Source organism: Pelophylax lessonae (assembly GCF_965119305.1).
Source record: "Pelophylax lessonae genome assembly, chromosome: 3".
In the NCBI taxonomy this organism is placed as follows: Eukaryota; Metazoa; Chordata; class Amphibia; order Anura; family Ranidae; genus Pelophylax; species Pelophylax lessonae.
Genome location: NC_138770.1, coordinates 22,395,032 through 22,407,986, shown reverse-complemented (window position 1 = coordinate 22,407,986; position 12,955 = coordinate 22,395,032). Strand labels below are relative to the sequence as shown.

Genomic DNA, 12,955 nt, shown 5'->3' with positions numbered 1-12,955 from the left:
GTGGGAGATCGGTGGAGGTGATCCCTGTGTGTGCGAGATCGGTGGAGGTGAGCCCTGTGTGTGGGAGATTGGTGGAGGTGAGCCCAGGGTGTGAGATTGGTGGAGGTGAGCCCTGTGTGTGTGTGAGAGATCAGTGGAGGTGAGCCCTGTGTGTGTGGGAGATCGGTGGAGGGGAGCCCTGTGTGTGGGAGATCGGTGGCGGTGAGCCCTGGGTGTGAGATCGGTGGAGGTGAGCCCTGTGTGTGGGAGATCGGTGGAGGTGATCCCTGTGTGTGTGAGATCGGTGGAGGTGAGCCCTGTGTGCGAGATCGGTGGAGGTGAGCCCTGTGTGTGTGAGAGATCAGTGGAGGTGAGCCCTGTGTGTGTGAGAGATCAGTGGAGGTGAGCTCTGTGTGTGTGAGAGATCGGTGGAAATGAGCTCTGTGTGTGCGAGATCGGTGGAGGTGAGCCCTGTGTGTGTGAGATCGGTGGAGGTGAGCCCTGTGTGTGGGAGATCGGTGGAGGTGAGCCCTGTGTGTGGGAGATCGGTGGAGGTGAGCCCTCTGTGTGTGAGAGATCAGTGGAGGTGAGCTCTGTGTGTGTGAGAGATCGGTGGAAATGAGCTCTGTGTGTGCGAGATCGGTGGAGGTGAGCCCTGTGTGTGTGGGAGATCGGTGGAGGTGAGCCCTGTGAGGGAGATCGGTGGAGGTGAGCCCTGTGAGGGAGATCGGTGGAGGTGAGCCCTGTGTGTGGGAGATCGGTGGAGGTGAGCCCTGTTTTTGGGAGATCGGTGGAGGTGAGCCCTGTGTGGGAGATCGGTGGAGGTGAGCCCTGTGTGGGAGATTGGTGGAGGTGAGCCCTGTGTGTGGGAGATCGGTGGAGGTGAGCCCTGTGTGTGTGGGAGATCGGTGGAGGTGAGCCCTGTGTGTGTGGGAGATCGGTGGAGGTGAGCCCTGTGTGGGAGATCGGTGGAGGGGTGCCCTGTGTGGGAGATCGGTGGCGGTGAGCCCTGTGTGTGAGATCCGTGGAGGTGAACCCTGTGTGTGGGAGATCGGTGGAGGTGAGCCCTGTGTGTGGGAGATCGGTGGAGGTGAGCCCTGTGTGTGTGGGAGATCGGTGGAGGGGAGCCCTGTGTGTGTGGGAGATCGGTGGAGGGGAGCCCTGTGTGTGTGGGAGATCGGTGGAGGTGAGCCCTGTGTGGGAGATTGGTGGAGGTGAGGCCTTTGTGGGAGATCGGTGGAGGTGAGACAGTGGTGGAACTATCAGGTCACAAAGGTCATACTTGCAACAGGGTAAATGCTCTGACCCTGAAGGGGTTATTCTACAAATAATAAATGTTGGGACAGCGCTTGCACTATGGATAAAATATCTGAACCCACAACACGATAATTCCAATAAAACTTTCTGATAACAAAGTGTCAGACAACTCCTGGGGTAATCTGGCAGCACTTACTCAGAAGACCCCCGGCTGTAGATGAATAGGTGTGCTGGGCTCTGTAGTCCCCCAGAGTTTGTGGTGCCTGTGAAGCAATATACCCCTATATAGCAGGAAATGGGGAATATTGGCATAAAGAGCAGAAGCTCTAATCCACTGCCAGAGTCTCGGTCACAGATACTCCGGTGGATGGCGGGCCCGGATACGGCTTAGATGTAACCAGAGAGGGCGCTCTCCTAACCTGGTGACATCTGACGTGTTTGGATTGGAAAACACAAATCTTTGTCCAGGAGGGCTATTGGCAGGCAAAGGGGTCCTAAAAAACATCCTACCCTAAAGGGGGTGTGGTTAAATAGAGTCTGAGGTGAAAGAGGGATGAAGGGAGAAGAAAGAAAGAAAAAGAGAGAGATAGGGAGGGAAGGAGAGAGAAGGAAAGAAAGAGGGATGGAGGGAGAGCAGGCACAGATCCTACACCACAATAGCAATATGTGTATGGCAGAACGTTTAACAATCAGCAGATAAAGATACTCCAAATACCATCCCCCCAGGCAGATCCCATCAAACAAATACAATAGATGGTCAGAGATTGCAGACATGATACAGGAGATGGTCAGAGACTGTGCGGACATGATACAGGAGATGGTCAGAGACTGTGCGGACATGATACAATAGATGGTCAGAGACTGAGGACATGATACAAGAGATGCTCAGAGACTGTGTGGACATGATACAAGAGATGGTCAGAGACTGTGCGGACATGATACAAGAGATGGGTTCAGAGACTGAGGACATGATACAAGAGATGGTCAGAGACTGTGCGGACATGAGACAAGAGATTATCAGAGACTGCAGACATGATACAAGAGATGGTCAGAGACTGTGCGGACATGATACAAGAGATGGGTTCAGAGATTGCAGACATCATACAAGAGATCGTCAGAGACTGTGCGGACATCATACAAGAGATGGTCAGAGACTGAGGACATGATACAAGAGATGGTCAGAGACAGTGCGGACATGAGACAAGAGATGGGTTCAGAGATTGCAGACATCATACAAGAGATGGTCAGAGACTGAGGACATGATACAAGAGATGGTCAGAGACTGTGCGGACATGAGACAAGAGATGGTCAGAGACTGCAGACATGATACAAGAGATGATCAGAGACTGCAGACGTGATACAAGAGATGGTCAGAGACTGCGGACATGATACAGGAGATGATCAGAGACTGCGGACATGATACAAGAGATGGTCAGAGACTGTGCGGACATGAGACAAGAGATTATCAGAGACTGCAGACATGATACAAGAGATGGTCAGAGACTGCAGACATGATACAAGAGATGGTCAGAGACTGTGCGGACATGATACAAGAGATGGTCAGAGACTGTGCGGCTATGATACAAGAGATGGTCAGAGACTGTGCGGCTATGATACAAGAGATGGTCAGAGACTGTGCGGACATGATACAAGAGATGGTCAGAGACTGCAGACATGATACAAGAGATGATCAGAGACTGCAGACATGATACAAGAGATGGTCAGAGACTGCGGACATGATACAGGAGATGATCAGAGACTGCGGACATGATACAAGAGATGGTCAGAGACTGCAGACATGATACAAGAGATTGTCAGAGACTGCGGACATGATACAGGAGATGATCAGAGACTGCGGACATGATACAAGAGATGGTCAGAGACTGCAGACATGATACAAGAGATTGTCAGAGACTGCAGACATGATACCAGAGATGGGTTCAGAGACTGCAGACATGATACCAGAGATGGGTTCAGAGATTGCGGACATGATACAAGAGATGGTCAGAGACTGCAGACATGATACAAGAGATTGTCAGAGACTGCAGACATGATACCAGAGATGGGTTCAGAGACTGCGGACATGATACCAGAGATGGGTTCAGAGATTGCGGACATGATAGAGAAGGTCAGAAGCGAAGGACACAGCTGACAGCAGAGGCTTCTCACACAGCCATGAATATATACAATGTTCTGTGTATGGGGGAGGGGAGGGATGTCAGTGAGTACACCGGTCAGTGCAGTTTCCTCACTACATACAAAACAAAAGAGACAAAAAGCCGAGCTATCATGATTTTCCCCCAGAGACTGAACTGCAGGGTAGAAATACCCCTCTGGCTGCTTGGATGGCATCAGGTCGGGCTGCCATATTCATCTTCACCTTGCTGAGGCTAGCCACACCCCCTCTCTGAGTCCCACCCAATCATTGAGAGGCAAACGCCACCTGACCTCCTTGCATGGTAAATCCGGTGGAGAGGATGAGGCAGGGGGAGGATCTGAGAAAGCTCTCATATTAACCTGTGTGTTACCCCAGCACTGGGGGGGGGGGGGGGGTTTACGATGCAGAGTCTCTACTAGGCTGGCTGCTGCCCGGGACATTGATACATTTTTGGGATTCTCCTTGGGACAGCAGTCAATTTCCTGTAAATGTCCCAGGAAATCTGTGAGCGTTGGCAACTATGCATTCCCCCAAAATCCAGTCCCTCTCAGACTCCTATTGTGTGACTCATCATAGTGTCTCTGGAGGGGGCGCTGATCATTCCCGTGTAAAATCTTACAGAAATCTTCCCTAATCCCGACCTTTAATTATCATTTCATCCCCCACATACAATGTCTGGAACCGCAATTTACTGACACCAATAACTCCCCTCGTGGTACAGACCATAAATTCACTCATTGTAATATACGGGGTTATTCTACATTTCCACACTATACAGTATCTCACAAAAGTGAGTACACCCCTCTTAAAATGTCCAAATTGGGCCCAATCAGCCATTTTCCCTCCCCGGTGTCATGTGACTCGTTAGTGTTACAAGGTCTCAGGTGTGAATGGGAGCAGGTGTGTTAAATTTGGTGTTATCGCTCTCACTCTCTCATACTGGTCACTGGAAGTTCAGCATGGCACCTCATGGCAAAGAACTCTATAAGGATCTGAAAAAAAGAATTGTTGCTCTACATAAAGATGGCCTAGGCTACAAGAAGATTGCCAAGATCCTGAAACTGAGCTGCAGCACGGTGGCCAAGACCATACAGTGGTTTACCAGGACAGGTTCCACTCAGAACAGGCCTCCCCATGGTCCACCAAAGAAGTTGAGTGGCATGCTCAGCATCATTACCAAAGGTTGTCTTTGGGAAATAGACGTATGAGTGCTGCCAGCATTGCTGCAGAGGTTGAAGGGGCAGGGGAGGGGTCAGCCTGTCAGTGCTCAGACCATATGCCGCACACTGCATCAAATTGGTCTGCATGGCTGTCATCCCAGAAGGAAGCCTCTTCTAAAGATGATGGACAAGAAAGCCCGCAAACAGTTTGCTGAAGACAAGCAGAATAAGGACATGGATTACTGGAACCATCTCCTGTGCTCTGATGAGACCAAGATAAACTTATTTGGTGTCAGGCGTGTGTGGGGGCAACCAGGTGAGGAGTACAAAGACAAGTGTGTCTTCCTACAGTCAAGCATGATGGTGGGAGTGTCATGGTCTGGGGCTGCATGAGTGCTGCCGGCACTGGGGATCTACAGATCATTGAGGGAACCATGAATGCCAACATGTACTGTGACATACTGAAGCAGAGCATGATCCCCTCCCTTCAGAGACTGGGCCGCATGGCAATATTCCAACATAACGACCCCAAACACCTCCAAGATGACCACTGCCTTGATAAAGAAGCTGAGGGTAAAGGTGATGGACTGGCCAAGCATGTCTCCAGACCTAAACCCTATTGAGCATCTGTGGGGAATCCTCAGACAGAAGGGGGAGGAGCGCAAGGTCTCTAACATCCACCAGCTCTGTGATGTCATCATGGAGGAGGGGAAGAGGACTCCAGTGACAACCTGTGAAGCTCTGGTGACCTCCATGCCCAAGAGGGTTCAGGCAGTGTTGGAAAATAATGGCGGCCACACAAAATATTGACACTTTCGGCCCAATTTGGACATTGTCACTTAGGGGTGTACTGACTTTTGTTGCCGGCAGTTTAGACATTAATGGCTGTGTGTTGAGTTATTTTGAGGGGACAGCAAATTTACACTGTTATACCCCGTTCAGACAGGGGCGACACGACTTGCTGGGGCGACCTGTGAAGTCGCGGTGCACAGCGTGCACCGCGACCTTGGCGCGACTTGCACGGACTTCATATAATTGAAGCCAATGCAAGTCGCCTCCAGGTCGCCCCAAATTAGTACAGGACCCTTTTTCTAAGTCGGAGCGACTTGTGTCGCTCCTATTAGAACGGGTCCTGTACTATTCAATGGCGGGCGATCGACCGCGACTTGTCAGGCAACCAAGTCGCCTGACAAGTCGCGCTAGTGTGAATGGAGTCTTATACAAGCTGTACACTCACTACTTTACATTGTAGCAAAGTGTCATTTCTTCAGTGTTGTCACATGAAAAGATAGAATAAAATATTTACAAAAATGTGAGGGGTGTACTTACTTTTGTCAGATATTATGTGTATATGTCATCATCTGCTGGAGATAAAAGAGGTCACAGTGGAGGGGGGCGTGGCCGGCTGTGAAGGCAGATGGAAGCTGCTGCATAGAGCTCTCTGATAACGGGCTCCCTGCAGTAAAGGAAAGCGACTTTCAGCACTCCTGAGGGATTGAAAAAACACCCAAAAGATGCAGCAATCTAGCGGAAGGATGGGGAAGAGGAAAGAAAGAGGAATTCCCCTCAAATTAGGGGAATTTAGGAGCCCGGCCGGGACTCCAGGAAAATACCAAAATGGCGCTGACTCCTCCCCCTCTCATGGCAATGCTAGAGAGCAAGAAATGAATGCTGAAGAAGGAGAAGGATCACAGAATGCCCCAAATGAATGCAGTCTGCAGATGCAAGATGACACCAGCAGCCCTCTAAAGCAGAAGAGGAAAATCACTCCTTCCAATGGAAATGTAAGTGATATTGATCATGATCATGACTATGACTTAACACGTGGTAACAATCCATATGATGCAAAATTAAATGCAATACCCACCACAGGCCAACCTATATCAGATTCCACAATTAAAGACATAATAATGTCATTAAGAGGAGCCCTACAATATGATGTGATGAGCTTTATGCACCAATCTAAAAAAGAAATAGACAACCTTGGAGAGAGAGTGGACTATGTAGAAAATAAAATGTGCGATTTCACCAATGCACATAATGATCTAGTTGACGCACATTTCGAGCTGGAGGATGAGATTAAAAATCTTAAACTGAAAGTAGCAGATTTGGAAGACAGATCAAGAAGGAATAATGTAAAATTCCGAGGCATTCCTGAGAACATAAAGCCTGCTGATCTGAAAAGCTTCCTAAAAGAAATGATTTCCACACTGCTACCTACGATTCCCCATCAGGAACTGATGATAGACCGTGCAGACCGGTTACCTAAACCCGCACATATACCACAAAGGCTGCCTAGGGATGTTATTGCCAAAATCCACTTTTTTCAAGTAAAAGATCAGTTGATGCAATTTGCACGGCATAATTCACCTCTACCGGATCCCTATGCAGGAATAATATTATACTCAGATCTTTCACAGGCAACTATACAGGCACGCAAGAATTTAAACACGATTACTAAAATTCTAAAGAATCATAAAATAATTTACAAATGGGGATTTCCTACGAAAATTATGATAGACCGAGATGGAATGACGTATAATATCACCAACATGGAAGAAGGCCTGAAAATTCTAAAATCGTGGGGCTTATTACCAAAAGATGACGAGAATGCGCTTGGCAAAGGTCCACCTGAGAAAATCCCACAGCAATGGCAAACAAGTAACAAATAAAATATTTCACCTATAAAGGAGAATCTTTCCCATTCACCATATATTTTTATGGTCACACACAGGAAAAATAGGATATTATCCGCCCTCAGGTAACGAATAACTCAGGGAACCCCATGTCGGGGAGTTTTCTTTTTCCTTGTTCTCAGTTTGTTTCTAACTTTTCATTAACCCCAATAACCAGTACAGTCCTAATGTACACAGGAGTTAAATTACATCTCCCTTTTTACCTTTCTACACCTATGGTTTATGGTTTTAGTTCTACACTACTTTCAGAAAATTACAGGGTACAACACTGCCACCTACTGGATGGAACAGGATCCAACAATGAAGATCTCAATATATCACTTTTCTCTTCAAAACATCTACTAATGTTAGTCTCCATCAAAAAAACCTTACCAATCTAATGGGTCTTACATTTTTGTCAATTAATGCAAGAGGTCTCAACAGCCCGTATAAGTGTAAAGCTCTATGGAATGACATTTTAAAACATGACAGTGACATTGTCTGCATACAAGAATCTCACTTTGCAGCAAACAAAGCACCAACATTCTCTCATCACAAGTTTCCGCATATCTTTGTCTCCAACAACACCAAGAAAAAGAAAGGAGTTATCTTAGCAATAAAAGACTCTGTGTCCTTTCAACCTCTGAATATTAAAGCTGACTCTCAAGGAAGATTCATCATACCAGTAGGAACTATTGAAAACACAGAATATACCATAGTTAATATCTATGCCCCCAACAAAAACCCTCATCAGTTCATAAAGAAAGTAATATCGAAGGCACGGAAAATACAAAAAGGAAACCTTATTATATGTGGAGATCTTAATGCACCATTGGACCCCCTTATGGACACCTCCAAGCAAGGACACACTAAAAGAATTGGCCTAAACAGTATTTTCTCTAATGAGGATATGTTTGATCCCTGGAGGTGCCTTCATTCCACCGAAAGGGATTACACATATTACTCCCATGTTCACAAATCTTATTCCAGAATAGACTATTTTATTACAGACAAATTATTATTGCAGAATATAATCAATGCTCAGATACACAATATCTCTTGGTCTGATCATGCCCCTATAACAATGGAAATCAAAATAGGACAACCCTGTGCCAATAACAGAGTATGGAGAAACAATGCTTATATCCTTTCCCAAGAAAAACATTTGTCCATGCTAAAAGAAAAACTTAAAGAATTCTTTGTAATTAACAATAATGACTCGGTGGAAAACACCACATTATGGTGTTCTCATAAAGCATATATTAGAGGTCTACTAATCCAAGTAGCGGCTAGGGAAAAAAAAAAAAAAACGACACAATAAATAAAATATTAAAGGATATCTCGGGACTAGAAGAAAAACACAAAAATACCCCTAATGATATAAAACTAGAACAACAACTCAATAACCTCAGAACAGATTTAAGAATAATTTTGATAGAAGATCACGATAAATACTTAAAAAGACTGAAACTAAACTACTACTCCCAAGGCAACAAAGCTAGCAAACTATTGGCTAACCAACTACGCCAACGACAAATTAAAAATAAAATTAGCAAAATAATTCATCCCAAATCAGGTAAAGTAAGTTATAACCCCCAGGAAATAGCTGATACCTTCTCAGAGTATTATGAATCCCTGTATAATCTTAAAGAGGACCTAAACACCCATCAACCCACATCTGAAATGATATCTGACTTCCTAAAAACAATAAACCTACCTGAAATATACCCCAAAGATCTAGAATCACTCAATGCCCCAATATCAGAGTCAGAAACCCTCACAGTTATTAAATCATTACCCAAACATAAAACCCCCGGGATTGATGGATTGTCTGGAGAATATTATCAAGCCTTCAGCGACATCTTATCTCCATATCTGACCAAATTATTTAACCAAGTAGCCAAATCTTGAAAATACCCAAAAGAGATGTTAGAAGCACTAATAATTACCCTTCCCAAACCAGGAAAAGACCCAACCTCACCCATAAATTATAGACCTATATCATTACTCAACGCGGATATAAAAATCTATGCGAAAATATTAGCGAACCGACGAAATAATATAACATCATATCCCATTAGTCCAGACCAAGTAGGTTTCGTTAAAGGAAGACAAGCCCCTGATGGTACTAGACGAATGATAAATCTAATTAATCATATAGAAAATAGTCAAACTCCCGCGATTCTCTTAGCATTAGATGCAGAGAAAGCTTTTGATAGAATGCATTGGAAGTTTATTTCTAAAACTCTAGAAAAATTTGGAATCAAGGGATTTATACACTCGGCCATTATGACTTTATACTCACAACCCTCAGCTAAAGTGTTCTCCTCAGGTTTAATATCCAAAAGCTTTAATTTGACCAATGGAACCAGACCAGGTTGTCCAATATCTCCAATAATATTCTCATTAGCAATAGAGCCTTTAGCGGAATATATACCCAATAACCCCGATATTAATGGCATTAAAATAGGGCAATATGAACATAAACTGGGGCTATTCGCAGACGATATTATTCTAACAATGACAAACCCTGACACATCTTTACCCACGGTTCAAAAAATACTAGATCAATATAGTAAAGTATCCTACTACAAAGTCAATCAAAACAAATGCTATGTCCTACCTATGAATATTGAGAAAGATCACATTAAAAACCTGCGTGAGAAATATGGCTACAATTGGGATGATGTATCTATATCATATCTAGGTATACAATTGACGTACCCAACCTCCAAATTATACCAAGTTAATTTTCCTAAACTCCTAGAACAAACTAACAAAGACCTACAACATATCCAAAACGTTCAATTATCATGGGTTGGTAAAATAGCAGCCTTTAAAATGCAAATACTACCTAAAATCTTATACTATTTCCGGTCCCTCCCCATCCTGATAACCCCCAAACTTTTCACGCAGATGAATATTACATTAAAACATTTTATATGGAATAAGAAAAAACCCAGAGTAGCATTCTCAATATTAACAACTCCCAAAGCCTTAGGAGGAATGGGATTGCCAGATATAAAAAATTACTACTATGCATCACTATTAGACCAAATGAAATTCTGGTTCTCCTATCATGAGGACAAACTATGGACAAACATTGAAAAAGAGATCACTAAAGGACACGATCTATTTGCCCTTTCTATGGCCAGAATTATAATACCCAAAAAAATAGTCATACCCAACTTTCTTTCTATCAAATCAACACTATTAGCATGGAAGCATATCCTATCCAAAACTAAAACTGGAAACATATACTCGAAAGTAGCATTACCTACAAGAATAATTGACTACTATAAAATAAGATTATCGCTCACCTCAGGGAGGGAGGAGCCTGCCAATGGCGCCAAGTCCGTCTGCCTGCTAGAGCGCCGCAATGCCGTCCAGAGGAACGAGCGAAGGAATGTCCGATCCTCCGCTCATATGAGCGCCTGACCTACCCCTGCCATCCTCCACTCTCGCTCCAGCCAGATCCCAGGGAGACGCCAGGGCATATGTGGAAGTTACCGACCTGAATGAGCGCAGCTGAAGACCGGGGAAAGCCATAGTGGATTGCTGTCCTGGATGAGAGAAGGATCAATGGGGAGAGAGAGAGGAGGATAGCCCCTCCCGACACAGGCAGACAGAGCAGCGGGCAGTGTGATACAGAGCCCAGTACGTGAGACGCTGCAGCATCAATCATCAGAGCAATTAATCGGCATACAGGGAGAGAAGCTATCAAGCATAACCAGCGAAGCTGCACAATCTACAAAGGACTGGTGAGAGGGTTAAAATCCCATTTAAAACTTCTTGTATGCATGCTTAAATCCTTCCATAGGACTTTGAACTGCTCTAAATAACCTGCATGTTCTGCCTGGGGGTGAATTGCTTAATACTCTAGAGGGAGTGTAAAGGACTAGGGTGAAGGTGAAAACCCCATCTAAACCCCAATTAAACTTCTCCCATGTATGTCTCAAACCCCTAAATTGACTTTATGGTGCTCTGAACGATCCGTATGTTCTGCCTGGGGGTGAATTGCGCTGACTCCCAGAGAGAGAACAAAGGATTGGGGAAAGGATGGTAACCACATTTAAACTTCTCTTTAAGTTTGTTTCATATCTCCCAACTGTCTTTATGCTGTACTGAATGACCCGTATACTCCGCCTGGGGGTGAATCGCAAAGGACTGAGGAAAGGATTTAACAAGCGAGCCCCCCCTGAAGTCGTTATTTGAAAACTGATTGCAAGCATTGTTCAAAGGGAATACTATCAAGATAACCCATGGTGGAAAGGATATTATAGACTGTACTGTACTACGCTGTGATAGAAACCCCTCTGGCTCATCTGGCCATCCCTGCTTAAAGACAGGGCATGTCATAGCCCCCCAAGTGGGAAAAGGGTTAAAACAAGCAAGACCCCCCCCCGATCCTTTACTCAGCACAGACTGTAGTGAGAGATTGCTCAGAATGGGGGGAGGAGCCTGTTAAAGGCCGCAGACACAGCAGCAGAGGACACAGGGATCGCTGGTAGACCCGCCCATGCTAGAACGGTGAGAGGGCGAAAACCCCCCCATTATTATTACATTAACCCACATAGTATTGGTTCTGGGTCTCCGAACTGTGTGTACCAAGTCTATGTAATTACATGATGGACAGTAATACATCACGGATCCCTACTTAGCTGAGACTCTATACTTATGTACAGCCAGGGATAAAGACATAGAGGGAGTCTGGTATAACCGGCCTGGAAGGAGCAACCAACACCAATTTATTCTTGGGATTGCCCTGATATAACTGTATACTACGCCCAAAATAAAATACATTTAATTACTAAGAGGGATTAAAGAGTGAGTGTACGCAACACTGACTGACTGAAATATACCAATTAAGTACCTCCACCCCCTCTTTTTTTTTTTTTTTTTTTTTGTTTTTTGGAGGTGCACAGCGATACCCCCCCCCCCCCCTCTGCCTCTATTGTACTGGAGGAATCTCTTGTAGTCTACTTCTGAGAAATTAAAAAGAGTTTCTACAGGGAAAAAACACCGTGAGAAATACAAGAGAGAGGTCCCTCAAAAGACCCCAGGGGACAATCCACTAAAGACTGACTACTTAGAAGAGGCCACTATTGAAATTTAAAAACCGGGTATATTTCTTCCAGTGCTAAAAATTTCTTGGCTAATTCCTAAGTAAATCCCTAAAAGAGGGACTGGATAGAGCTCAGCGGGGCAAGAGAATATTGAGGGAATATTGAGCAGGAGTACAGCTATTATCAAGAGTCATATAAACAAAGTATCATCATGTCCAAAATAAAGAATAAACAGACAAAGGAGACATCAGGGAAAACCGCAAAAATTACGGCAAGCCCCGGGACTATTAAAAGGTATATGACCCAGGAAGGGAAAGACCAAAATGAAACAACCGAAAACCAACAAGTGGTAAGACCAAAACAAACTAATGAAGGAAACAAAAAGATAAAAGGAACAAAGGCATCCGGGGCAACAGGTGAAGAGAGCCCAGATTTGTCCAGAGAGAGTATACAGACAACAGAGGACAATGACCCGGGGAAGGAAGAAGATCTAAGGATGAACGACCACCCCCCAACAAAATTAGAAATGATGGAAATGTTCTCGAACCTGGATAAATCAATTAAAACTGAAATGGCCACTTTATACAGAGATCTGGGCCATACATTAATAAGAGTAGAGGAAACTGAAAAGAAGATAAATACCCATGGGAAAAAGTTATT

The 12,955-nt window shown here is 44.7% G+C and overlaps 1 protein-coding gene across 1 annotated transcript in view; it reads left to right on the top strand.

Annotated features, from left to right (window-relative positions):
* LOC309550245 (uncharacterized protein) overlaps positions 1–12,955 on the top strand; it is a gene marked incomplete at its 3' end in the record, with an annotated part of 2,091,994 nt that overhangs the window by 262,604 nt on the left and 1,816,435 nt on the right.